The 27,518-nt window shown below is 52.9% G+C and overlaps 1 protein-coding gene across 2 annotated transcripts in view; it reads right to left on the bottom strand.

Moving 5' to 3' along the window:
• The window catches only part of MN1 (MN1 proto-oncogene, transcriptional regulator), a 290,178-nt gene that overhangs the window by 144,118 nt on the left and 118,542 nt on the right, over positions 1-27,518 (bottom strand). The window contains exon 3 of one of the 2 annotated variants that reach the window (XR_013930930.1): positions 58-148. The exons of the other annotated variant lie outside the window; for it this stretch is intronic. The gene's annotated coding sequence lies outside the window, so the exon portion shown is untranslated. The remainder of the gene's footprint in view (positions 1-57; positions 149-27,518) is intronic. 2 annotated transcript variants of the gene reach the window in all.

The following is a 27,518-nucleotide window of genomic DNA, read 5'->3' as shown; positions in this document are numbered from 1 at the left end:
TAGTCATAGTATTTGAAACTATTATTATGCTCCCAGGAACATGCTCTAGTAGCTTACCACCAGGCTCAGGAGAAAGGTGGGAGAGTGTAAAAATCCTCTAATACGGTCACTGCACATGATTCACTGCCTCAGGCTGGAGAACAGGATGCTAGAAAGACAGAAGTGGCAGATCAGGCCATCTTACAAGGCATCTCATCACAACAGGCTTTACCCAGCTTTCCTATAACAGGCTTTTCAAAGATCGATGCAGTCCCGAAGATGACATCCCACCACCAACCAGCCAGTGCTCTCCCTTTAAGTGACGTGCTGTCAATGGATGAGCTTCTCCCACAGCCAGCGCAGGCAGGGAGGGCAGTGGGAGGCTGGAGCCAGGCAGGACATGACAATTATTTGTACATTCTACACTCTGGAGAGTTTTACTTTTTATTGTCTAGCCCTTCAAACACATATCGGAGCTGTCAAAATATAAAATCTCCTGACGATAAAAATACTTTGCAGAGGAGGTCCTGAGGCATTCCTGTGCGAAACGCTGTGGGAGTTGCAGCGGGCTGAGGGTCAGACCTGTCCTCGGTCCCTCCCCAGAGCTGCGCTGAACAATTAGTCTCAAGTGAAAATCAACCACAGAAGTTCAGGGGTTTTTTTTCTTCCACTTCCACAGATCACCTTCTGCTCTGAACATGGAAACCATATGGCAGACAGGTCCTATCCCCTGCCAAGAAATTCCTGCTTGATGAGATCCCTGTAGCTATCACTGAGGCTACATGGGCTTCCAGCAAGGGAGTTCACTTTCTGCTTCAGACAAACTCTCCAAGCAACCCGGGGAGGAAGAGCAGGGTCTGAGGTGCCAGAATTTGTGCTGTAGCTGTTGCCTGTTGAGAGTAATTGCCCTCAGAGGGAATATTGTCATACTTAGATCTTCTCCGGCCCTCCAGCTGATGGAGACTCTGAAGCTAGCCCTGCTCTACTCCGCTGCAGGCAACAAGGGACACCTAGGATGGAGGCAGGGATCCAGCTTCAGACCCTCTTCTCCATCCAAGGGGCACGGGTGAGAATGCACAGAAAATGCTTCCCCCTGCACTAGGGAGCTCATACTGCAAAAGGCAAGTGTTTTACCTATGTACATTGTCCAGGCTTTGGAAATACTGAGAATTTCACCATCCTTGACTGGCAAAGGAGTCACGTTTGTAGTGGAATACAATCCAAAAATTCAGCCACATGTTGGGAAGCTTCATCTAAATACCATACAAATCCAGAGTACAGCCCAAGACAGGGAGGGATGATTGTGAGAGGTGGGGAAGTATATACCAAACACCCACAGTCACGTTTGGTCAGGGCAGAGCACCCACACAGCCTGTGTTTACAGAGACTGAAGCCTGCAATGCCAGCACTACCCCAGCTCCAGTTCCTCCTGTGGTGCAAGTGCTGTTTCTCATGCTGGGTGTTCTGAAACAAGTGCTGATGTGGGCAGGAGTGATGTGGGCGGAGTAATCATTGGCTTGAGCAATTGCCTTGTGAAAAGGAAGGGTCTGGTGCACGGAAAGGCTGGTATCAGGGAATCAGTGTCTCTGCACAGGGTACTGGCTCTTATCTGCATCCATGTCTTGTTTGCGGGGTGTTGGTGATGTGCATCCATTTGTCAGCAAGAAAATGATTTGCAAATACAAGTGCTGGCAAGAAGGAATCATGAACAAAAGCGATAACAAAGGAAGACACAGCCTTTCCTCAGACACATCCTCAGTCTGAGCCTGAGTCCCTTGCTCCCAACAGCCTGGGCTGCTGGCACAGGCGACGGCTGAGCCCTGCCCTGGGAAGCGCGGCAAGACTCGGGTAGCCAGGAGCCTGCGGGAAGGGGGCTGCCTTGGAACTGGGGAATGAAAGGTGCAGACGCCCCTGGGGGAAGGGGTGGGCAGCGGGTCTGGGGAGCCCCATGGGAGCCTGCAGCCATAGCCCGTCTCTGAAGCCAGGCTGAAGTAGGGTTCCTTGTCCTAAGCCCCCCCAGTCTGACAGGGCTTCCCCCGAGGCCAGATACCCACCCCCAGCTCCAGCCCCCTTGGGGACACCCAGCACACCAAACCGAGCAGCAATACCTCCCCAAGAGCAAAAACAGAGGGGAGCGGTGCCTGGCCCCCACAGCAGCAACACCAGGCTCTGGCCCAAGACCCCCCCCAGTGGCAGCTGGACCCAGCACAGAGCCAGGGCAGAGCCCCAGTCACCACCAAGCCCCTGCCCATGCCCTTGCCCACCACCTCTCCGGTGTCACCCTCCTGCCTGCGCTGGGAGGCAGCCCTGTGGCAAGTGTCCACAGGCAGACAGCTGACATGACCCCACACTTTTTGGTGACTCAGAGCTTTGTGGTAACATCCCGTCCCCAGGGGTGGGGGATCCCCACTTCACTTTTGTGGGGGTTAACCTTGCATTTAGCTCCTTGGTGATGCATCGCGATGGCTTGTGACCATTGAACCAAGAGATTCACAGCTCTGCCCTCACTGTTTACAACAACACCGATCTGCATGTCATCTGCAGATGCTACCAGCAAAGGTTTTTATCATCACTGTTGTTAAATCACATATTAAATCATGTCAGAATGCTCCTTGGGAACACTGCGGGAAGCGACACTGCCATTAATGACCATACTTTGAAAGCTGTCATTAAGCCAATTCTTAATCCACATAATATGTGCTATTAGCTACAGGTTCTCTGGGCAAAATGTCAAACGCCTTCAAAAAAATTGAAATACACAGCACCAGCTGCATTATGCTTCCTAACCAGTCCCATAATTTGATCCTACTGGATTATTCATACGTTTTTCCCCATCAAGAACTACCTGTCCCCACTTTGCACAGCGCTGTCAGATCAGCATGGAAAGCGTGCCTGATGTCCAACCATTGCTGTAGTTAACAGTTTGTTTCTGCAAGGAACTCCTGAGTTTCTGCTCCTGGGCTGCCCTCTGCTTTCCTGAGCCGACGGAATCTCCCCAGGGTGTGGGACTTGCTCACTCCGTGTGCCCCGCTCCAGCACAGCACAGTGTGCCAGACACAGCTGTAAAACAGTATAAAATAGCCCCAGAATGGTTAACAGCAGGGAAAACCTGCCAGCAGCCAGATCCTAAATAAAATATATAGAACCACAGCGAACCTTGCACTAATCTGGTGAGTGTGCTATAAAATCCAACTTATTAGTCGATCATAGGTGATCGATAGTCTTCCCAGATGCCTGTGGCTTTTGGCCAGTCAAGGCGGTGGCTGCCAGGTCAGAGATCGCGGGGCAGCTGGGGTAGTGCCAAGCCCAGAGCACAGGCAACTGTGCTGGGGAGATACTGCACGGCTGCAGCAAGCAACCAACCCAGAAAGGCAAAACACTCAGGGGACCCCGTGGTGCGAAGGCAGCAGGCTCTGAGCAGCATCCAGTACTTTGCACTCATAAACCCCCAGTTTTAGTGGTCCTGTTACTTACTCACAGGTCTAACGCAGCTCGAGACTTTTTGCCTTCCCAGAGCCCTGCTGCACTACTTCAGCCAGTGCAAATGAGGTTAACAGTATGGATGGAAAACTATTTTAAGAATATAACCTCTACAGAAGCTATCAGGCTGGATCAAACCCTGCTCCTCTTGCCCCAAGCTCCCCACCAGCAGCATCAGTGCCAGCGGTCCCAGGGCAGGCCAGGAGCCATGCAGAAGGGAGCAGCAGGGCAGCCTGGCAAAAGGGAAATAAGCTCTTTACCCCAGAATCCTGAGGCTCTTCTCTGTCCTGAAGGTGCAGTTATTCACTCTGCCAGAAGTCCTGTTTTTATTTGCACCAGTACCTCGGGTACAGCTTTCCTTGTTCTTTATGAAGGCACAGCTTTCCCACCCCTCTCCCCCAGCACAGGGTGGTAAGTGCTGCTGGCTGTCCAGGAGCAGCAGATCCCTGCTCTGTGCCGATGTACAGGGAGCCAGCAAACACCACACTCCGCAGATTAATTACCATTACTCCAAACACCAATTCTGTCAGCTGGGGACAGCAGCAGGTGCCGGGAATGGGGGTGTCCCCACATCCTCCACTTCATGAGGAAAAGGTGACATTTTGCATCGTACAAGTGACTCACATTTTAACTGGAGGAAGCTGCTTCTCTTCCAGAATTTCCCACATATATTCGCTGTCATTTGCCATGGTCTAAGCTGTCACCTTTCCGGCCTCCAGCGGGACACCAGCTTGCTTTCCTTGCCCTGCCTCAGGCAGCGCCCGGACCCCCAGTGCCATTCAGTTGCTCTCCCCAACAGCGTCTGCTGCTCTGTGGTGCACACACCAAACCACACCGGGCCAGTGCTTTCGGCAGAGGCTCTGGAGCACCTCCTGCCTCCCCTCCCTCACCCAGCAGAGGCTGTGCTGGTTTTTTTCAGGGGGTTCTGTGCTGGCAGTGATCTGTGGCAGCTCCTGGGGGTCCCATGCTGGCAGCTGTGGTGCAGGGCACAGCCGCCCATCCCAGCTCTCCCAAGGGGGCCGGCAGGACCACGTTTGCTGAAGAGCTGGGAAGAAAATCAATGAATGTGGTGCAGTCAAAACAGATCCTGGCGGAGCCCAAGCCATCCTGAAGTGAATATTACTTGGGACTAAATTGTTTTCCTTATCTAGCAGTTTGTCCTAAGGAGCTGGACTTAGCCTTCCAGCGAACCCAATAAGTCTTTCGGTTTGACTGGAAACTCCACATTTTTCCTTTTTAGAAAAATGTCACAGACATTCCTCTGTTTCATTACTCTCTGTTGCTTCTCCTTTCTCTCCTATTAAAGCTCCAGCAAGAGGAGGCTGAGCCGAGCGCCAGCTCAGAGCTGGACACAGGCCCAGACTGTCTGGACGTGGCTCAACAGTGGAAAGACCTATTGTTTTGCTTGGCAGGCTACTGGTATTTTTCCTTATGCCCAGAAAGGCTGCGCCAATTTACAGCCCGTGACCTGGGGAGGGGGAGGAAGAGCCAGACTTGCGTCCCACCCTTTTCCCCTCCAGTAATCTCAGTCCGCAGAGGCACCGCACACCCTCCCGCTGGGCAGGGAGCATCGTCCTGAAAATTAACTCCTATATCCAGAGCAGCAGTCCTCCCCCCCAGGTATCCTGTGTCCCTCACTCGGGTTTATCATCTGGCCAGGATCTGATCCCAAACATAACCCCAGGGAGAGGGTCACCTCCTCGGCTCCGGAGCAGCCTCCCCAAGCCCTTCCCATGCTCATGGGACGCCCCGGGGGATGGCTGGCACGTCCTGCTGCTGCCCGGACAGAAATCCCACCAGTACGGCCCCCCCCCCCGATGCTATCTTGGTCCTTCCAGTGCCGGGGTGAGCAGGAAGCACAGGGCTGTGGGAAAACTAAACAAGGAAGTTAGCTGAGGTTTCTCACACCACCGAGCAGGTTCGCTCCCTTCTTGCTGAAATTGCTGGGGACAAGTTCAGGTCAGGACTTGCCTTATCACGAATTGTTTCTTCCAGGCCTTGATACCATCAGCAACTTCCACCGTCCTGCTCCTGCAGCATCCCAGGCTGAGCTGCAGTCCCGTGCTGGGGCAGCTGCAGCAAGGCTCCCTCAAGCCCTGCATCGGGGTAAGCAAGGCTTGTCCCTAACCATCACACCACAGTGTGCTGCAGCACCCTTTCTCACCCGGTGTGTGCAGTGCACTGAAGTCTGGGGGATCTGGAGGCAGTTTCTGTGACAGGACCAGCACATGAGCTTTTCCCCTTCTCATCACTTGAGCCAGCACCATCAATCTGCTTGGCCAGCTGTCAGCAGAAGGAGCTGGGAGAAGCAATCCACATGCCATTGCCAGCATCAGCCTGAGCCGCAACACCCTGCCACCAGCCATGGCCCTGGCACCAAGAGCAGCATTGACCAAGCTCACCTTCTGGAGGCAGAGCCAGTTCCCGCGGCACACGGTGCCCAGTGCTGTCCCCGAGCAGGGATCTGCGTGTTGGCAGCTCCTGGACCAGCTGCACACACCAGGCCAGCCAAGCCAAAGCTGAAGCCAGCCCTTGCCCCATGAGGAGTAGTGGTGGCGCAGGGAGTACAGCACAGGGTGCTGGCTGGTTCTCCCTGCATTTGGCAGCGGGAGAGAACCATAATTCCACATCCACAGAGTCTACTGATACACAGAGTCTGCCCCAGGAAAGCTCCTTCTGCACCACCAGAATGCGGAAAAACTCGTCAAAACACTTTGTCAAGGACTTGCTCCCCAGCCCTTTAAGACTCTCCCCACCCCAACTCCTGAATCGCCATTTACCTTCCTTAGACAGGCATTGCTGCAGTCCTTTAGAAAACTGAAAAGCCCTGCACTTCAGCAGCAAATCCCCTCCCCAGGGCTGGGGGAGGTTTGTGGGCCTGCCCTTTCATCCATCAGCAGGAGCAATGCTCAAAAAAAAAGGAAAAAAAAGAGATGAGTAAAGCAGAGGGCTTATTTAGTTCGTGCATCCCTCCAGCTTTCCACATTAATTACTCTTTCCTCCCAGGCCTCCACTTGCCAAACACTTTGCACCACAAGTCAGGCTGCGGAGATGCAAAGCCCCACGAGCCCAAACTGCCACGTCCCCACTGTCCTGCAGCATGTGCTAGTAGCTGTTTGCAAAATCTGGGTTTAAAGGTGAACTGAAGAGCAAGTGTGAACCCAAGCCAAGCCCCACCATCTGCGCTGGTTCCTTAGTCCCAGGCCGTCCCGTGCCCCTGGCTCACACCACACATCGCGCCTGTCGCAGTTTCTGCAGCGTGTCCAGCATGGCAGGGAGCATCACCTGGGAGCCAATGGACCCACGTAGAAGAAGGTTGGGTTTGGACCTTGCCCTGGAGAAGTCCATCTGTCCTCACTGCCTACAGCCAGAGCCTGAGGAGATGAGACCCCTCGCAGCACACGCAGGGCAGCAGAGACATGCCCGCTCCTCGGGAGCAAGGCAGGTGGCTGCAGCCTGGTCCCCATCCAGCGCAGGGTGCACAGTGCTGGCCTTGCTCAGCTCTGGAACCGCTGAGCATGCACATCAGGGAATCCGTGTTCCTCTGGTCCTCTCTGGTTTTTCAAGGACAGAGTGGGAGTAGGTAATCCAGACTAGGAGATGGCAGAGCAGTTGTAAAGACAAAGCTTATCTTGCAAGTGTTCTGTTTGATTTTATACTGGAAATGGTCCTAGAATCTCACAAATGCAAACTTAACTATGGCAAAGCAGCACTGGCAGACAGAGCTGACCACCCCAAGGCTTCAGCCGAGGGCTGGTTCCAAATCTGTCTGTGGCTGCATCCAGCAGTCATCCTCATCCTCAGAAGCTGCATCTGAATGCCCTGATCCTTGGGAAACTCTCTTGGAGACCACTTTCCACCACACAAAGGCAGATGTGGCAGGTCTTTGAAACCTGCCAGATATTTAGCAGGATGATGACAACAAACACTTATTGCTGCTCAGGTCCTGCACTCCATCTACCAGATTTCTACAAGCTGCACAAAACACCCTAAAAGATCTCAGACAGGGACTTCCATGACCACAGATATGGATGGAAAGGAAGGGAAGCTGAGCGACAACGGGGCTAATCAGAAAGGAAATGGCCCTTGTAACTCAGCCAAGTCAAACTCTGATTGTCTCTTGGATTTAAAGTGCTGCTGAAGCAGGAAAGCTTTTTAAGAGGGCACACACAGTAATTGTATTGCAAATAGGACGGTGCTGGGCTTTCCTCCTCAGCTTTGGAAAGGACATAGCAGGATGCAATACACGGCCATCATCAAAGGTCACAGAGCAGTGATTCGGCATCCAGCAGAAAGCTCATTTGTCACCTCCAATAGCTGAGAGATCCTCCTGAGGCCCCTGAAGTACCTGCCCACCATGTCCTGAGCCCCAGCAACGCACCCCAGGCAGGACAGGGCACCCCAGCAGGGCTGGGTGTCTGTTCTGAGGGGCTGCATCTCCTCCAGTTTGCAGAAGCAAAGTCCTTTAAGAGGTGATTATTCATCTTTCCGGACTCTCCGTCACACCTCATGGCAGCAGGACTGCAAAGCTGCTCTTGGCATTTCCATCTGTATTATTGCTGGCCAGGAGCGCAGCTTCCAGTCTGGCCCCTGCCCCTGCCTTTGACTCCTGCGAGAGTGGAGGCTCCTGCTGGGGACTGCTCCAGCTGTGGTGAAGAAAATACTTTGGAGGGATTGTTTTCTCAAACCTTTCTGTTGCCAGTTATTTTGATATTGTAAGTCATCCCTGCAATGGGGAGGGAGAGGCCTCCCTTCCCCTTCAAAGGATATCCATGCTTTGTCGGGAGGCTGCTGGGTGCCAAAGCAGACCTCATGGAAAGCTGGTCGAGGGCTGCTCCTCTAATCAGGGAGGTCCTTCCCGACTCCTTTTCAAAGCATTTTCCAAGGAAACTGGATGCAGTGGCGGCAATCTAGACAACTCACACAAGAAATTTCACTGGCTATGGAGGCAGACAGCTCCGCAAGATGGAAGGTGTGGGACATTTCTCCTCCTCGTAGCAAACTCCCTTCAAATTATTCAGTTCTGCCTACAGACAAGGCAAGAAGAGTTGAGGATGCTTTCAGCTGCAAGCCCCAAAACTTTCATCACCATTGCAGGTGAAATTATGCCACCAAGCCCCCAGCAGCTGGAGGGCTGCCCAGAGGACCCTGCTGCCCAACAAGCCCTGAGCCCAGGCAGCACATTGGGCATCAAACAGGAGGCAGCACCTGGGAGGACCCAGGGATCATCCTCATCTGTGCTCTCCTGGGTGGCCATGGAGTTCAGCGAGCAGGGCTCTGCAGGAGAGGATGCAGGGATTCCATCTAAGGCGATGACAAGCTTAAGCACTTTGAAACAGGGAAAGAAAAAGTCCCATGTTATGCCAGATTTCCAGCTCAAGCCTTGCTTTGCCACAGCTTTTGGTCTGCTCAGCAGAGGCAGGAGGGAGAGGGGAGCTGGGGCCATATGGGGCTGGAGGTGGCTGCTGAACACTCAGCCCTGGGGCCAGGGCATGGTGCCTTCAGCCCGGGCAAGCCCAGAGCCAGAAGCCCACCCTCCTGTATCTCAGGGCTGCTTGTGCTTGAGAATGCCTCCAAGTGGTCTGGGTGGTCTGCTGATCCAGGTCACGGCACAGCCTTTCTCCCCCGTGGGAGCACCCTGCCCAGCACAGCCTACTTTTTGCACAGCACCCTCCGCCTCACTTGGCTTGGGGACCATGGGGCGCACACAGCATCCTGCTGTCTTTACCCCAGGCCACAGGGGCAGGAAGAAATCAGGCAGCCCCTGAGCCATCGGCACCCGGAGCTGCCATCCCCTGAGCTCCCAGCTCCCTGCCAAGTAAAGAGTTAAGGGGCTGGGAGGAGAGCATCCAGCCGAAACACGCCTAGCAGTGCTGGAGGAGCATGACTAACCCCGCACAGCCGCTGGTAATGCGAGCTGGGACCTCGTACACCCCAACACAGGGGAAGGCGCCAGCAGCACCCAGCCAGTGTGAACACGCTAAGCTGGTGTAATTGCTTCAGAAATGGAATAAATAAGGAAGTGGCAGAGAAGCCAGTGACACCAGGCATGAGTAAACCCCAGTCTCACACATCAGCTAACTTTATTACCCATAATGGTTTGCCCTGCAGCTGGTATTTCAGATGCTCCAAGGGGGACACATCCGGGGCTGGGCTCTTCCCAGCTGAACCCCACGATCCCACCTGCTGCAGCCACCACGGAGCTTCCCCAGGGACCCCTGGTTTGGCCAGTTACAGAGGATTTCACCCCACTTTGGGAGAGGCAGGAAAACCCACAGAGTTTTCTCTCTCAACCATGTGCTCACCCCCCCAGCTGAGCTTCACACATCTCCAAGGGGCAAGACCACCATGCTCAGCCACAGGGCTCTGCCCCGGGCTGATGTCCCAGTGCGGTGCCCCACACGGGAACACCCCAAAGGGCTGAACTGCTGCAGGGACAGGTCTGCTACAGAGCAGGCTGGGTGCTGGCGTCGAATGCCTCCATTACCTGCCAAACCCAGCTCTCCTGTTCATCACACCAAAGCAGAACCTCTCTCAGGAACAAAGGATCTTTCCATTTGTGTATGTGCAGCCCCAGGTTTTTTGTCTGGGTGTTCTAGGAGGTCAGCTGTAGCTTTCAGAAAAGCTAGCACAAAGAAATGCTCTAAGTATATTCATATGCACACATAGGAAAACAAATTGTGATTTTTCAACACTGAAGATCAAATAATACTCCTTTTACAGCTAATTACACACCCCACAAGTACATCAAAGGGACCGGTGTTGTTCCAAAAGCCTTTTTCCTTGATTTATAGTGTGCATAGGGATTTCACACCCGACTTTGTCATACATTGCATTATCTTCTTGCCATTATTTAAAGGTATTCTGTACTGGGTGTGACTTCAGTGTCTGAGGAAAAACAATGACAAGGGTGAACTCAGCCACCTACGTGGCACCAACCAGAGGCCAGCCAGCTAATGGTTTTGAACACTGATGTGAGATGCTCTTTCACAGGCTCCTAGAAATTTATGCTGGAAGGCACCAGTAGATCACACTGTCTCATTTCCAATATAGCACAGGCTTTTCTGTTTTTACCAGTTTGCCCTGTATTGAGCCAAATAGCTTCTTTGGCCAAGACACCTTTCAGAGAAGCATTAATCTTCGTTTGAAGATGTTAGTTTAGAGCATCTGCCACTTTTCTTGGACTTTTCCAGCAGTTAATCCCCACCACTGTGGAAGCACTTCCCTCCAACTAAATCAGCTCTCAGTCTGCTTTAAGATAAGCTAAGCAGCCTGAACTTTGCAAACTGCACTGAAAGACATTTTTCCCTGGCAGGTCCCCCAGTCTAGAGGCATTTTCCATCACCATCCTCAGACTCCTTCATCACCACACTGTTTGGACTATAAGCTGTCTCGATCTTCCCAGCCAGCATGGCTGCAGGTGCTCCCCAGAAGCAACAGGCCAGGGTCAATATCAACAGAAAGATCTCACTTACAGCAGGGAGTGCAAATCAACCACCAAAACCAAGTTAGTCTCAGCCTCCAAGCCATCAGCAGACCTTGCCTGAGGCACCAGGGACCACACAAGGACCCTGTGGCTTTGGAAACCAGCATCAACCCTCAACTAACGTGAGCAACAGTAATATAACAGCATTGGCCAGCATCAGTGTTACAAGACTCTGGGGCTGGAAAGAGCAACATGAGGGCATCAGGTGAGTTTCCCGTGCCAGGGTAAGCAAGGGCAGCACTGCACAGCCCTCACTGTGGCCATTCCAGAGACATGAAAACAGGCTGGTCAGAAAAACCACACTCTTTCTCCCTTGTCTCCATTGTCTGCCCTGCTGCCTCTGTACTCTCGTGGCGCTGGCAACTGGCTCCACAGTGCCCACTTCTCTGTGGAGGGTCTACCCTGCTCAGCGCCCCCCCCACCCCCATCAGTGTGGCTGAGCTCCCATAAACAAAAGTGCAAAGCAAGAGACAGCAAAAGACTGAGGCAGGACTCTGCACCCATGCCATCATGTATTTCTAAGCCCACATGGGCGCAAGCAAAGGTTTGTACAGCAGTCACAGCGCTCATCCCTGCCTGGCTGCCGGGGACATCGCAGAAGCCGGAGCACACGCAGCCAGGGCAGGCACCAGCACCTTTTGCCCAGCTCCTGCAGCCCTGCTTGGCAGCTCACACGCAGTCCCGCAGGAAGGCTGAACTGATTGATTTAAAAGAATTACAAGGGCTCTGTGGAAATGATTTGTTACCAATTAAGGCGGAAGTCAATTAAGGCAATTGGTACAGGTTAAAGAAGAGATGGCCTAAGAAATTCCTAATTGACAGGGGAAAAAAGTACAAAGAACAGCTTTCCAGAAGCACTGCATTAACCAAAGACTGAGGATGCTGTGAGGTTTCATGGGCTTATTGCATTTATGATCAGGTGGAATACAGAAATCCAGAGGCTTGCTGTCCAGATGAATGGACAAGAGAAGGATATTGCGTATCATCACTTGACTCTCAGCTGCTTTAATTTTCCTCTATTTCCATTTTCTCCCACTCATTGTGTAAGCTCTATCTGGACTCTGACACTCACAGGTGAGTTTTCAAGCAACATAAAACAGTACGCAACCTTTCACATCCACCTACCCAAACAAGCAACATCTGTCATTACAATTCCAGACACATTATATCCAGCTCAGGAAAACCCCAAGCTAAAAATATTTGGAGGCTGGAAATATCCTGACATCAGTCATCTTTGCTCACCCTGGTCCCGCTTTTCCTGGAACAGGCTTCTGGCCATGGCTCTCACCATTGCTCCCTCAGGGAGGAGCATCAGCCCACTCTACCCAGACCAAGCGCCCTTCAGTGGAGCCAGGAGCTACAGAGGCACCGGGCAGTCCCAGGGAATAAAGGGGTGAGGGCTGAAGTGTCAAAAAAATAAATAAATATGCAAAGACAAAAAGATGGAGGTAGTGCTGAGGAGACCTCCTGACCACTCCCAGTAGAGTTGCAAGGAAGGGCTGGAGAACCCAGGGTGGCGTGACCATGACGCTGCACACACTTCCAGGATCAGACCCCTCTGGAGCCAGGAACAGCAGATGGGCAGAGAGGAAAGGAAAGCCATCCCATATGCCAGCAGGGCAATGTTTTGAAGAAATCACTCCCTGGTGAAGGATGAGCTCCTTGGTCCTGGGGGAGAGGGTGGCAATGCTGTCCATGTGTGACCAGGAGCACCTCTGTCACCAGTGCCCTAGGGCTGGACAGCCATCCCATGCACCCTCCAGGAACAAACTGCCTTTGTCCCACCAGCGTGATGCCAAGCTTTGATGACCAGCAGAAGCATTTGTACCTTACCAACTGCTGTGTGAGCAGGTGGTTGTACCTCAGCCTCCCCTATGACCCCTACAAACCATCTGCTGAACACCTCTGGCCTCCACCTCCTAGCCCGAGGAGGTCTGTTCCCACAGGTGCCAGCCCATACATCCATTATAGGATCCTGTGGTCCTTTGCAGGAATAACTCTCATGTGCTGCAGACTTCAGATGGGACTAAATCACTTGCCTAGTATGAAGGATGCCTTCCTTGGTGACATTTTTAACACTGTTTTTACGGAGCATATTGCCCAGCTGGAAATGAGAATCCATCAGGCAATAGCATGTCTCGTAGGTCCTGGTCAGTAAGTGGAAAGAATTGGGGTTTATGGCTCAATAAATCATAGAACTTTCAATTAGATGAGTAGCTTAATTACTTCACTGGATTTAGCATCCTACCTCTTTTGTAAGATCATATTCTTTTAATGGCAACACAGCAGTTACACAAGAGCCTGACAAATTACACTTCATTCCTTTCCATTCAGCATCCGAACTAAAGCAGATGGGACACTACATCTTAAATTCATGACATAACTCCTAACATACAACTTCCTTTGACTTTCTGTAGATTATTCAAAATAAACGGCATCCCAGGAACCCCCTCTTCCACTGGGCAGAGGATTTGCTTCACTCTCATGATTCTCTCTAAACAGAAATGCACACAGAAAAAAAGAAGTGCACATTTACTAATGGACTTTGGGGTGCCGCAGTGGGACTGAACTCCTAATGCTTAGGCTCCTGGCCAGAGCCTCCAGGAGGTGCCCTGGCTGGCCCAGGGACAGTGCATATGTCCCTGCCATCTCCTTACACAAGTCTCCTCCAAAGCCTGAGCCTCTTGGGACAGGCAAACGGGGCATGCTGTGGGTGAGCTAAATCAGAGGGAAGGCTGAAGAGTTCACCAAGTACTGTCACCCAAAGTGTCTGCTTGCAAGGAGTTCAGGACACTTCCAAACGCGGTGTCATGTCAGAATGATAAATGACATAATTCAAAACACAGCGCTAGGACACAGTCCTAAACAGCTAGCTCCTTAAAAACATCTGAATGTCAGATTCAGCTGTTAGTGCAGCCGAGTCCCTATTGATCATCAATACAGATGGCATCCGAGCTGGCAGGGATAGATGAAGATGCACCTGATGCTGTGGTCCTAGTCTCACCCCCAGAGAGGGCTGGCAGCAGCAGGCACCAGTGCCGGGGTCACAGCAGAGCATGCAATCACAGCCCCTGAGCATGCCAGCCCCAGCAGACTGCCTGCCAGCAGCCCAGCCACTCCTCCAAAGGCTGGTATTCTTAACAAGTCATCCAGGTTTGGTCCATGCTTGGCTTTGAATGTGGCTGAGGAATGCAAATGCAAGTACAAGAGTAGACATGAGGGAACAAAGTAGAAGAGGAGCTGTGAGAGGGGTTGTGGAGAGCCCAGAGCCCAAGGTTTGGGCAAGGCTGAAGGCAGTTCAGTTTGCAAGGAACTGGTCTAGTTTCATTTATTTTCCACATACCTCAATGCAAGAACACAAAGCTCTTCAAATAGGAAAATTAGTATCCAGCCAGGAGGAAAAAGCATTCCCAACAGCAAACTACCTTTTCCATTAGGAAGCATTTCTCTAGACTTTGACTGCATGTCACAGAACAGCCAGGACAGCCTTTGTCACCTTGTGTCCCTTAGGCTGCCCCTTGTGCTGTCAGGGGCTCCCTGCCCATCCCGGCAGCTGTGGGAGGGCAGGGGTGGCCGGAGCAGCAGAGCGCAGCCCTGCAGGGTGATACCATCCAGCCTCAGCAGGGCAAGAGCAGCAGCTTGCAGGTTGTCCCCAGCACCCACAGCCACACAGGTCTGAGAACAGCCACTGCAGCTCCCACTATCTGCAGCAAATACCGTGGTTTAGTTTCTGATTTACCCGAGCTTGCACTGTACGAGCCCTTAATAGGTTTACAATACGAGGTGCTCATTCTGAGGACATTCCCCTGTGTTACATAAAGGTTATAGCTCAGGTGAGGCTGGAAGCATGTCTTTCCTAAGCAAGTCAGGGCTGGCAGCAAGCTCTGCTGTGCCGTAAGCAGCACGCTGGCAATTCCCTCTCCAGCACCCGTCGTGCAGAGTGGGCGAAGAGAGGGGACAGGCCACCCACCACAGCATGGAGGAAGGCACCCACGGCCTCTGCAGAGCAGCCTCCTGCCCACAGGGTCTGACCGCTCCTTCCCTCCCTGCGACAGCACAAACCCAGCCCTGCACCAGCCCAAGCTGCCCCCAGGCTGCAGCCCTGCGGCCCCTGGGACCAGACCCCATGGGGGAGGCCACGCACTCAGCCTCCGCTCCCGTGCCCCATCCAGAGCAGCCCTCCCAGCAAGGCAGCTCCCAGCACCCACGCAGCATCCCCCAGCCAGGGAGCAGAGGCTATGCCATCCTGCAGCCCTTGGCAGAAAGGGTCAAACCACACTTAGCTGCTGCCACACAGCTGCAAACTCCTCGCTGAGGAGCCCATACCACAAGTAACACTAAGAATTTGTAACTCTTCCCTGGATTTTAAGCATGGCTGAGAAGGTATGACCAATATATACACATTTCAAACACCTGAAAACTCCCTCTACCAGTTTCTGGTTTAGCTGTCCCATCTCTTTCCAGTTAGGTGCCAGTGCAGCACAGGCTGCCTGCACTGTAGCTGCTCTCAAAGATTAAATTTTTAACATCATCTAGGGGCTGAGCAGCTCCCAAGTGCTGCGTTCACCACATCTCAGGGCAGGTTACTGGCACTTCTACCCATGGTGGGTGATCATCTCCTGCTGTTATCCAGCACACTTTGCATGGGATCAGGACGCTTCATAAGGCATAAGTGGAGATATCTGAGATCTTGGAGAGATCAAGCCTCACATAACTTTAGCAGTCTTCCAAAAAAAGAAAGAAAGAAAAAAAATATCTCTGCAAACCATTAGCAGAGTACCAAACGTGAATGGCATCCCCCTATCCAAAGGAAAGCAGAGCTGCGCTTCCATCAAGGAACGTGGACGTTTACATCACCGCAGTTAAGGGCCCAAGGAGAGGTACCACGGACCTGCACAGCTCCCAGCAGCCCTCAAAACAACCTGGATGCATTTGGCTGAGAAGGTGTTTGCCAGCACACATATTCATCATTTACGTACACATAAATACTGCTAAAAAGCTGGAGATAAACAAACACAGCTTTCGATGCAAAATAGACCAGACACTTCTCACCCAGTCTGAGTGCTAAAGGCCTGACAGGCAGCAAGTGGCAGCGGGACCCACCAGCAAACCCAGTCCAGCCCCGGCACTGCAGGCTGAGCACACCACAGGCAAGAACTTCAGGAAAAAATCAGCAAGGTGTTTGGGGAAAAGACTGTCATAAATTTTCCAAAAGGATCTGCTGGCAGCCATCCTGCTCAGCTCTTCGAAGCTATAAAATTTTACTGGGGGGAAAGCTCTTGACTGTTAGCAGAGTCTGCCTGGATTAGGGCTGCAGAGCACATCCCGGGTGCAGGGAAGGGCTGTGCTGGCAAATGCTGCCTGGTCCTATCACCCTTCCCAGCCCAGCACCCTGCCTCTCTCCAGGGACCCTCATCCCACAGCATTCCCTGCACACCGCTGCCCTGTTACAGCCAATTTAATTGCTGCTCCCTGCCAGGGCTGTATCCCTGGCACAAACAAGGCTGCAAGGTCCCACTTGACTTTACATGCCCTGCTCTGGGGTGCCAGAACACGCGGAGCGCCAAGGGCTGGGCACATGGCAAAGCAAACAGCGAGGGGCAATCACCAGAAGAGCAGCAAGAGGAGCCCCTGTCAGCACCCTGCAGGAGCAAAGAGTGCCTGAACCTGGTAACAGCAAGTGATAGCAAGCTGGAGGGATGTAAATCAGCCAAGTAATGCTGGCAGACAGGTGCACAGTGCCTAGAGGAGCCCAAACCTTGCATCTGGGCACCCAGAACCACCTGCCATGTCTGAACATCTTGACCCATGGTTGTATCTCATCTCTCAACACCATCAGCCCAGAGGAGTAGCCCAGGAACATCTGTGGGGTGCACCAATCCCAGGGGAAGCTTTGGCAACTGGTACCAAATGCATCTTTATCTCATTTTCACTTCTGAAAAGTCCGGGTTTTAATTAAAAGCAAGCCCTTCCCATATACTAAACAGACTATCTGATCCATGCAGAGTGACTCCCCTCCTCTCCTCACTTTCTTCCCATTGCACCTCATGAGTTATAGATCTTTCACACTCATAAAAGATAATCACCCTTCATGGGTGAAGTAGCCTCTATTTATACTACAGCAGCAGGATTGATAGACTGCAATTAAAACAGGAGCTGCAGCAGAAGGGCTGGGCACAGTTCTTATTAAAGGGAAAATCCAGTATTTAGGGTTTTTTTTAACCCCAGGGTAGAAGCCCAAGAGTCCAAGATTTCATCCCAAAGGTTATCATGCCGCTTCCCAAGATCAGCACTGCAGGAGGTGAGCACGTTCCCCGTTGGGGTTTTGCCCCAGCACTGCCGATTCCCTCACATGCCCTCCTGCTGCCGCGCAGAGCCCCGTACCCAGCAGCGCTCAGGTTCCTGCAGACACTCCGGCTTCTCCAGGGCTGCTCCCAGCGCCGGGAAAACCTCAGGCTTTCTGCCCCGTTTCCCACACACGGCGCCCTGCCCACACAGGGACAGGTTTTGCACGAGCAGCAGCACACTTCACACGCTGCAGACACACGTGTGCACGGCAGCTGCGCTGGGGCTGCACCACAGCGCCCGCCCGGGAGCCCGCAGCCACATCCCTGGGCTCCCACCCAATGGGACCAGGGGGGTGGTGGGCGTCATCCCTACGCAGCCGAGGCCTCCCCGGGAGCCTCAGCCCTCCGGGGGATCTCCGCCACATGCAGCTCCATGGGGGCATTATTTACCTTGTTAATTTCTGAGGGAGGCGTTTTAATTGCTCTAAATTACTGCTGGAAAAACTGGAGTGGTCAACAATCAATCAGGCTGATTTACCACCCCATGCCCACCCGCTGCGAGCCGGCAATCAGCTGCCGCCACAAGATCTATTATTGATGAACTTTGCAGGACTGCTAATTAGCTGTGAGCGCATGTCCCCGGCATCGCTGTGCCAGCGGCGGGTGCCCCAGCACAGTGTCAGTCGCCACTGCCCAGGACCGGGACCCACACAGCACGGGCAGCGTGTGGGGGCACAGGGAGCGATCAGCCCCCACCCCAGTGCCATGGGGCCATCCCACCCAGCCGGCCCCACCGGCGGGCAGCTGCACAAGCCCACGCTGGCTCAGCCTCCCGGGGCCAGGCTCCCACAGGCTCTGCAGGCGGCAAGCCTGCCTGGTAAACAGTATTTATCACTGCCATTATTAGATTACTTAAGAAATCTTCTTTTGAATGGGGCTATGAAGCAAGAAACTCCCTTTGTGCATTGGGCATTTATCTCCTATACCATTAAGTGGAACAGCATTAGCGTTACCACAAATGCCTTAATTACTGCTCGTGCAAGTTGCTCCCAGGGCTGGCGAAGTGCAGGGGCACAGGGGCTGCTCCACACTCAGGAGCATGCTCCAGCCCCTCGAGCATTTGGGGACCACAGGCTCCAGGGGCTGATGGGTCACTCAGATCCATATCCACTCAGGGCTGAGTGAAATGCCTCCAGGGACCACGGAGCATCCCTGGGGCCAGGAGCCAGTAGAAGGTCTGTGGGCAGGACCAAGGAAGACCCTGCCAAGCCAGCACAGTTTTCCTTCCCCATCTGGGCCAGGGGGAACCCAGTTCATAGAAGCAGCAAGGCACAGGCCAGCACGAGGGTGAAGGAGGCTCCACCACAGCCCAGCCAGCAATTGCAATTCTGCACAGGAAACCTAAAGTTCCCATCCCCTGCCAAGAGCACCTCAGCTGCGACGGGTGCTCGCGTGCCAGTCATCCATCAGCCCACTGATCTCATCCTTGATTTTCATGGACATCTTTGATTTTTCATCATAAATTCTCCTTGTTCCTCACTGGAGACTGACAGGGATTTTAAGTACAGAATGAAATGGAGAATATTAAAGTGGCTGCTATTCTATTGTGCCTGTCAGCTGTTTCACTTTAAATGCTGTCCTTATTAATGATAACAACATAACACTTTAAGACCCTCAGCTAAGACCTTCAAGGACATTGATTAAATGCAGCTTCCCCTGGAAGGCCCTTCCTTTTCCCTAAGTTCCCCCCATTTAAAAAGGGATCAATGGAGGCACAAGGGTGATGTTCAAGGTTGGGTGGGAGTGGAGCAGCCCCAGAGCAGCCATCAGCTGCCCTCAGCCCTCACTGGCTCCTCCTGCCAGACTGCTGCTGGGTGCCCCCCCCCGTGCTGGTGACACCCATGGCCATGCTGGCCCAGCTCCACTACCACCACCACGGTCAAGGACTGGACAAGCACTCTTGGCATGGGTCACGGCAGTGCAGGTGCTGGCAGGGACATGACCAAGGCCAGGTAATTGTTCCCGAGCTGCAAGAGGCGGTGTGGGGCCGGCCAGGGCTGTGCAGCACTGGCCATGTATTTCCCAACCCATGGGATGTTCCCCAGAACATCCCACACACCCCCCACCGTGGGGGCAAGGGCCTTGCCCCACAGAGCTCCTCGTAGGACCAATCCCGACAGGAGCTCCTTGCTGTGGTTCCAGGAGCCCGAAGAGCAGGGCCAGCCCTTGGGGTGCCTGAGCAGAGCAGCAGCACCATTCATGGATGCCCAAGCACAGGGAGCCCTGCCTGCAGACCAAAGCAGTCCCCATCCTCGCTGCCAGGGGTGTCAGCTCCCCTTCCACACCAAGGAGAAGGCTGCTTTATCATCCTCTCCTTGTCATAATCCCACCAAAGTATTGCTGGCCAGCGGCTCCCTCTCTGCGTGCTCTGTGCCTCTTCTACAGGTATCCATGCAGCACCTGCGCCAGCCACCTCTCCCTGGCAAACCCATCCGCAATTTTTTATCTCTAGACACAAAGCAGCAGTGCCCTGCAGCTCCTCCACTAACAGGTGATTAAAAGTGCATAAAGATTTACTCATTTCCCCTTCCTGGTGTCAGTAAGCAACATGAAAAATAAATATTCCAAGTACTCAGATATTAAGACTCCAGGTTCACAGAGGGAAATGACAACTCCAGGCTACGAGGCAGAGGTTTCCAGCCAGCTGCAGGAAGGGATTGTTTGCTAATTCTGGTTCACAACCACTTACTTGATGCTGCCATGCGTTTCTCAGCAAAGGTGCTCAACCTACCAGCTGTCAGCAAGGCAGAGCCACTGCATGCAGGGGAGGGTCCCTAGAGCGGGTCTGGCCTGTGCTCCCACGGCCCCCAGCCCCTCCAGCCACCCCCCACCCACACAGACACCATGGTCTATCAGGGCACAAATACCAGTGGACCGAGCACACTGCTCCTTCCTGGGACAGAGCTGGACATGGAGAGGTGCCCTCCCAGGAGACAGGATCTCTGATCCAGGTACACAGACCAAGAGGTTCCAGCTGCAGTCCCCAGCCACAGCATCATGCCAGGATACCCTGGCAAGCGTGCCGGAGGTGGCCAGGCTGCAGGCATGTTGTTCTGGGTGAAGCAGCTTGGATGGGCGAGAACTACTCCCGTCTGTGCCTTTACAGGCAGGAGCATTGCCGATGTTCGAGTTTGCACAGCATTCCTGACCTGCCTTCAGCACTGCTTATCTCCACTGCGCATCTCACTCTGCTCCCAGGGCAGGAAACAGCCACAGTCCCAGGAGCAAGTGGGAGATTTTGCTCACACTGCATTTACACCTGAAAGATCAGTTGTTTATCCAAAGCTGTGCAAACTTTGTAGGCCTGGAAACAGGGCTGAAACCCTTATGCAACCACCCATCTGAGCCAGAAACAGCCCAACAGCAGCTGACACCATTATTCCCAGCAGTCTAAGGCTTGCATTGTTTGGCCCGGAGCAAGGAGGGTGTAAAAACTGGAACAGAGCCAAGAGCAGGTCCCTATGCTGAGCATCCCTGTGCCTCCAGAAGACCACAGCCTTCTAGATGGTGCTGAGGTGGCACTTCTGGGCTCCCAGCATACATGCCTACACAGCCAGGAGACTCCCTGGAGGCTGGAGAAGGGGAATCCCACGCGGAACAGCACCTCCAGCCTGTGCCCAGGTCTGGTGCTGCATGAGATCTCCCTGTGTACAGCTGCCCTCTGCACAGCCCCTACCCAAGGGGAATAAGCTGCAGGAGTCCCAGGTTTGAGCTCTCCATAAACCACTGCAGTCACTGCTGGACCACCCAAAACATTACCCAGCTCTTCCAAACACAGAGCATGGCACAACGACAGCATTTGGGCTGCGTGTCACGTGCCAGGAGGAAGATGTGACCATCTCCTCCTCACTGCTGCCAGTTTGTTTCCACCCTAAGAAAAATGCCGGTCAGTAGTCAAACACACCAAGATCCCCCAGCATAACGTCTCTGCTCCCCTGGTCTCAGCCAGGCGAGTCACACCAGCCAGAGGGTCAGATACATCCATCCCCCGCAGCACAGAGGCGGGGAGTTGGGGGTACAGAGCCCCCAGTGCAGCCCCTCATGGGGGGACGGGGGTGGGGGGGCTCCTTCACCAGTCCCAGGCAGGGGGACCAGCACCTTCCCCCAGTCGGGGCACAGCACTGCATTCAGACCTGACCCCAGCTTTCACCCTTAGCTACACAGCAGCATCAGCAATAGACACAACTACTGCACCAATCCCTGGCAGTTTATCATCATCGCTATATTAACCTCCATAAAAATTACAATTTGATTTGTCTATTGATTTTTAAATTTTCAAATCAGCACAAACTCACTTCTTACCTGCTTCCTCCTTATCACTGCCTCTTGCCCCCAGCACTGCACCAGAGCCACCAGCTCCCTGGGATTTGCCTTCCCCTTCCCTGGCTCCTGCTGTATAAAACACACCCCTGAAAGCAACACTGCACCATTTAGCACATTAGGGCTTCCTACTCCAGTAAGAACCCATTGGTTCCAGGGCACAGCTGCTGCCAATTACCACTACTTAACTGGCACATTAAACACATAGTAAGGAATTAGGAGTTTCAGTCTGCTCTCTACTTAACAATAACAAAGTCACTTGACCTTTTTTCAGCCACCACAATGGCTGTGTAAGTGACTGTTTGACAAATGCGCTTTGTAATGGTCTCTGTTCTTTCTCATGCGACTGGTGGAACAGTTAATATCTTGAGTCACAGCATTAAGACGAGTGCTCGTGATTAATTTAAGATGTCAATTAATCACCCCAAATGGACTGGTTTGTCATCGCTTCCTAATGGGAAGATGTTGATTTGTCCCACAGAATTTGTAATAGGAACCGAGGCTGAAGCCCCGGCTTGGGGCTGCGGGAGCAGCCGGGCTGCATCCACCATGACCTGGCCGGAGCTGCTGCGAGAAATAAAGAAAGAAAGGAAATAAACGCTTCCACATACAAGTGTTCAATTTTCTTCCCATTTTAAAATGACACCGTCCTGGGAAGAGCTCTCATGTATTTTTTGATTTTTACTTTAGACAGCTTCTCCGAGCTATCTGACGTGCATCGCCCACAGGCACCCTGCGCTCGCTCAGCAGAGTGACACCGTCCCCAGCCCAACGGGCAGCACAAGGTGCATGTCTCCAGTCCAACATTCCATATCCAGAGCACGCGGTAGCAGCTCAACAAGGGAAAAGGGAGGAGGCAGCTGAGCAGGTTCACGCTGTGCTGGAGGCCCATGGGCATGGCCAGAGCTGGTCCAGGGCAGCCCCAGCCCTCTCCTCACTGGGATCCCTCAGAGGGAGATGGGGCTGAGCATCGCTGCCTGCCCGCCTGGTCCTCCTCCATGCCCTTTCCTGCCCTTCTCAGGTCACCTTGTTGTTACTATCTGAGTATGAAATCAAATGGGTTTCCAGCCAGCTCTTGTAGAACAACCCCGGTCCCACGTTCTCTTTGCTGGAAGCCTTAGCTGAAGTGAGAGGTCCTTTCTAATGTCAACTAATGCCTTATTCCTATACACAGATGAATGGGTTCAGGTGGGATTTTCAGAAGCATCCAAGCCTCATGAATATAAATGAGACTTGTGCTTCTAGGTCACACACTTGGAAATCCTCAGTAAGTCCTTGCCTTACACAGGTTCTCATTAGGAGGGTCCTGCATGGCAGCTCATGGTGCAGCCACCCCAGTTCACACGAGAAGAGCAGGTGGGATGCCAGGGAAGGAAGGCATACCCTGTGCTTCAGACACTGCCCATCAGTGGCAGGTCAGCATCCGCCCTAAGCCAAAGGAGTTCAGAGGTGCAATGCTGGTGCAATTCTCATAGCCATGCTTTCTCACCTGTGTATAAAATTCTCTCCTGTTTAAGGTGTCCAGTGCATACCACACTCCAATTTTATACTGTACTGTTTGGAGACAAAAAATCCAGGTCCATTCTTTAGGAACCCTACACAACCCTGCTCTCTAGAGTAGACAGCAAGGATGGGGAAAATCTTCGATTTCAGCTGGACAAAGAAGACATTGACAATTTCAGATCCATCCTTGGTTTCTTTTCATAGAAACAAGACATGTGCAGTGATGATTCAGAAACGTAGCTCAAAAGAGTGCCAGTGCTGCTTCGTACCAGTTCCTCTGAGCTAAACCACAATCTCTTGCAGCCCCCTCCTCGCTCACAGCCACCTGCCAGAGGGGGTCACGGGGAAGGAGCTGATCTGGGTCTCATCTCTCACCTTGTTGGATGCAGCCAGTAGCCCCGTTTCTGGAGGGCCAGCAAAAGCCCATCAGTCACTGAGAGCATTGCAGTGCTCGGCACTGACAGTCAAAACATGTCAGTCGATGTGACACAGAGTACGGTTGTTGTGGACAGGCGCTGCCGAGCCCTGTAGTTTTGTTCCATTTCTTAAAAATATGTTGTTTACTATATCTGCAGCGATTGCTGAACCAATGCCACTGTGACAAGCAAGCACTGCCTCCAGAAAGTCCACCCCTGACTTTAGATTTTATAAGAGCATCCTCCATTGGGAAATGCAAATGTCCAAAACACCTCTGCATTGGCCCTCACACTAGGAACAGGCTTCAAGTTTCCCTGTGCTCTAGATTAGGTAAGCAGGCTTTGTTTGAAAAAAAAAAATCGTATGCACTAGTGTGACAACTGTGGTAAAAAGGAACTGCACCTTTCTGGATTTCAAGTGGAGAAGTTTGTACTCGATCTGCATCTCTTGACTTTCTGCAGCATAATGTTGATGGTGCAAAATCAGATCTGTGCCCTGCCCCACACTGCCCTCTGACCATGGTGGGTGAGGGGTTTCTGTGTCCCTCTGGCTGCCCACAAAAGCTGGAGAGGCCTGTGTGTGTGCTGGAGCGGAGGTTCACACCTGCGCAGGGCTGCGTGCAGCCATGTGCTTATTGTCACTCCGGGGGCAGGGCTGGCTGGACAGGGCAGAGCTGCCACATCACCGCACGACACGCAGCAACAGTGGGTGACCCTGCCACACACCACCAGCCCTTCCCGCACTGCTCCCAGTCGGCAGGCAGCTGGCAGCAGGGCAGCAGGGCTGCGCTGTGGACGTTCATGGCAAACTGGCTTCAGAGGACCCGGAGCATGGGGGGAGCCTCCCACCCCATCGCCCTCACTGAGGGCACTGGCAGAAACGACTTTGTAAAGAGGTACGGTGATGCGTGCGGTTACACAGCTCCACCTGAGCAGCGGCACCGGGAGCTGAGCATCCTCCTCCCAGTGCTATGAGCTCGGTGCCAAGCCCTGGCCCTGGAAGTCTCTGCTCAGCTGGTGCGTGTGGGGCCAGGGGCTCTGTCCACCAAGGGCTGGCTGGTGGCACCGCGGGGACAGCAGAGCCCTCAGGAAAGCTGTGGCCGGGCACCCAAGCTGGTGGCACCCAAGCTGGTTTTTATCTTTGCCTTTTACAAATGGCTCTGCTTTACACTCTGTCCGAGAGCACTGAGCTTTCTCTAACCAGCACGAAATGCCCTTTTTATGCGCGTTACCAGCTGTAGGAGCGTCTGCTGTTTGAGTGTTGACATGGATGGATGTGTTGACAAACTTTCACCCACGACTAGTTGTTAGTACAACACAAACCTGTCTGCTGGGCCTGCTGATGGGATGTAAAATGTAAGGAGTGCTTTCCACAGACAACTGATTGACAAGTTTACAGAAAGGAGGGAAAAAGCGCTGGTTTGTTGGCTTTTTTTTTTTTTTTCTTTTTTTTGATGGAAATAGGAAGCAGGGGCCAAGCGCTGCAGCTTCCTCTTTCTGCTGGAGGAACCGGGCTCAGAGAGCCTCCAGCTAGCAGTGCGTGTTTGCAGATACCGCCTGCTCCTGAATTGCCTCCTTGTCTACAATCTCCTGCACACTGCGAGGATGTGTATTAAAGCGAGTGTTATCGCAGTGGTAGGGCTTAATGAGCTCAGTGTGCCGGGAAGGCAGCGTGCGGTGCAGCAGCGCGTGCAAGCCCCCCCCCGCGCACCGCCATGCCCCCCGTCTCCTCTGGTACCAGCCTTTAACTTTTATTGACAATTAATACCACAGGAAGGAGCCCTGCCACTGAGGCAAAGAAAAACCCAGGGCTGTTTTACAGTACCATCATTTAAATAGTTGTGAAACAGCTAAACAAAAATGCCAGCTTCTTGCAGATACAAAAAAAGATATTTCAGACTCTTCAACAGATCTGCTCCATGAGGCTGCCCATGACCAGACTTCACAGTTGCTGACGTTGCCTAAGACCAAACTGCCAGGGAAGCAATCCTCCCCTCCCCGATCACAGCAGGCACTGAGACTCAAGAGACAGCTAATGCCTGCAAACACCCTGACTTACTCCAAGGGGCTATTTCTTTGGCTGCACTTTTCCAGGATGTTTCTGGATCACTTGCTACCGTATGAGGCATTACCTGGACTCATGTGAGCTGTGTCACCCTTAATCAGTCTCACACTGTGGCCATAAATAGAGTCCAAGTAGAGACAGATTTTTTTTTTCCACCCCAAAGTCTGTGAGAGGAAGAGCTGCTGGAGTCGGAGACAGAGCATCACCTGCGTCTGGCTCCCGTGCAGCTCCCAGCAATGCATAAAACTCCTGGCTTTAAGTTCACAAGGCACATTAATCACATAACAAAGAAGTCACATGGGATGTTAGAAAATAAAAGCAAGGATGGAAAAATAAACTAGAAGTGGGCTGCAGGTGAAAAAACCCAGAGAAGGTGTAACAGAGATGTGTAATTGGGCTTTATCACACTGCCTCAATGTCTAGTAATGCCAGCCATGAAAACAGACTCATCTTTCCCTTTTCACTTGTTTTTTCATCCCACAGTCGTAGAGAGATGTGGGGGCTGGCTGGCACATGGACCCTCGGCCCCAGACAGCACAGCCCCCAGCTCACGTCGGCTCTGCTGGACCTGCAGATTGCTGTAAGGGTGTTCAGTACACTCCAGCTCCAAATACAGAGACCTGGGGTATAAGCATGCTCCAGAGGTTTCCTCTGGCTCACTCCTCGCGTTGCTGCTGGCACCGCCACATGGGCAGCCAGCTGCAGGTCTAACAGGGCTTCCTCACCCTCACACTGGCATGTGCTTTTCTTTAGTGTCTTTTAGTGAGCCATATTTCCCACCCACCCCTCCCTGTGCAGGCAGGTGCCTCTCCAGGAGCAGAACCTGGCTCATTGCACGCCCAGGGGCCCATGAAATCCTGCTCTCCTGTCAAACCCTGTGAACCGTGCTCCTCTTCCCAGAGCTGCGGGAAACACGTACTTTTTCCCTACGAGTTCCCATGAAATCACAAAAATGTTGGGGGGCCTGTGGGGAGGAAGGACTGCCTTTCCTGTCCATTCACTGCCTCCCGTGGAGGAGGTTTTAAAACAACTGTCCTTCTGTCTGTGTGCGATTCGCTGCACGGCAGCCATGGGACGGGTCCTACTCGCTGGGCTGTGCGGGGCTGCCAGTGCTCTCCCCCCGTGGGGAGGCCACATCCAGGACCCCACGGTAAGTGTTAGGAGCCTGTTTCTAATGGGGTGACCCCAAGCAAGTTGAACGAACTCCCCTGTGCACACGAGATGAGCCCAGCTCAGGCCGGAGCAGGCACAGCATGGCACCCAGCATGAGCTCACTGGGATTTCTCCACGGCTTTCGCTGGCCAAAGCTCCATGACAAAAATGTCAAATCTGGAATTTTAACCCATAACAAACCCATGAAATCTCATCTGCATTTCCATGAAAACATCCAGCTCCTTTCCTAGACACACATGGGCTCACGCTGCGGGATGCCGATGCTTTGGTGCCAGCACCAGTACCTCCAGCAGGGTCACAGTGTTGTAGCAACTGGTGCCAATGGGGAAACCAGTCTTACTGGGCAGTCAGGTCCCAGGGAAGAAGGTGCAGGAGGCACAACCCTTCCCACCACTCAGGAGCCTTCCCAAGGGTCTTCTCCAGCCATCACATACACTCACACACATATGCATGTTGGTCTCTTTGCCTGTAGAATTATTTCTCCTGCACACCAGCAGAGAAGTGAACCATGAGGTGGGACATGCTTCCCATCCTCACAGCCTCTGTGGCCAAACCCACTGCAGGAGGCGGGCAGAGACCCTGCATCAGGGCAAGGCCACTCCGCAGATCCTCCTCTCACACTGACAAGGAAGGATTTCAGCATGAAATCACAGAGTGTGAGACTACACTGCAGACAGTCGTATAAATTAGGGAATAAAACCTCCAATAATTAATTCTTTTTCTTTAAATTCACTCTTGCAATTGATTCA

This window comes from Falco punctatus (genome assembly GCF_963210335.1).
Source record: "Falco punctatus genome assembly, chromosome: 1".
In the NCBI taxonomy this organism is placed as follows: domain Eukaryota; kingdom Metazoa; phylum Chordata; class Aves; order Falconiformes; family Falconidae; genus Falco; species Falco punctatus.
Note: the sequence above shows the minus strand (reverse complement) of the source record. Positions and strands in the feature narration are given on the sequence as shown.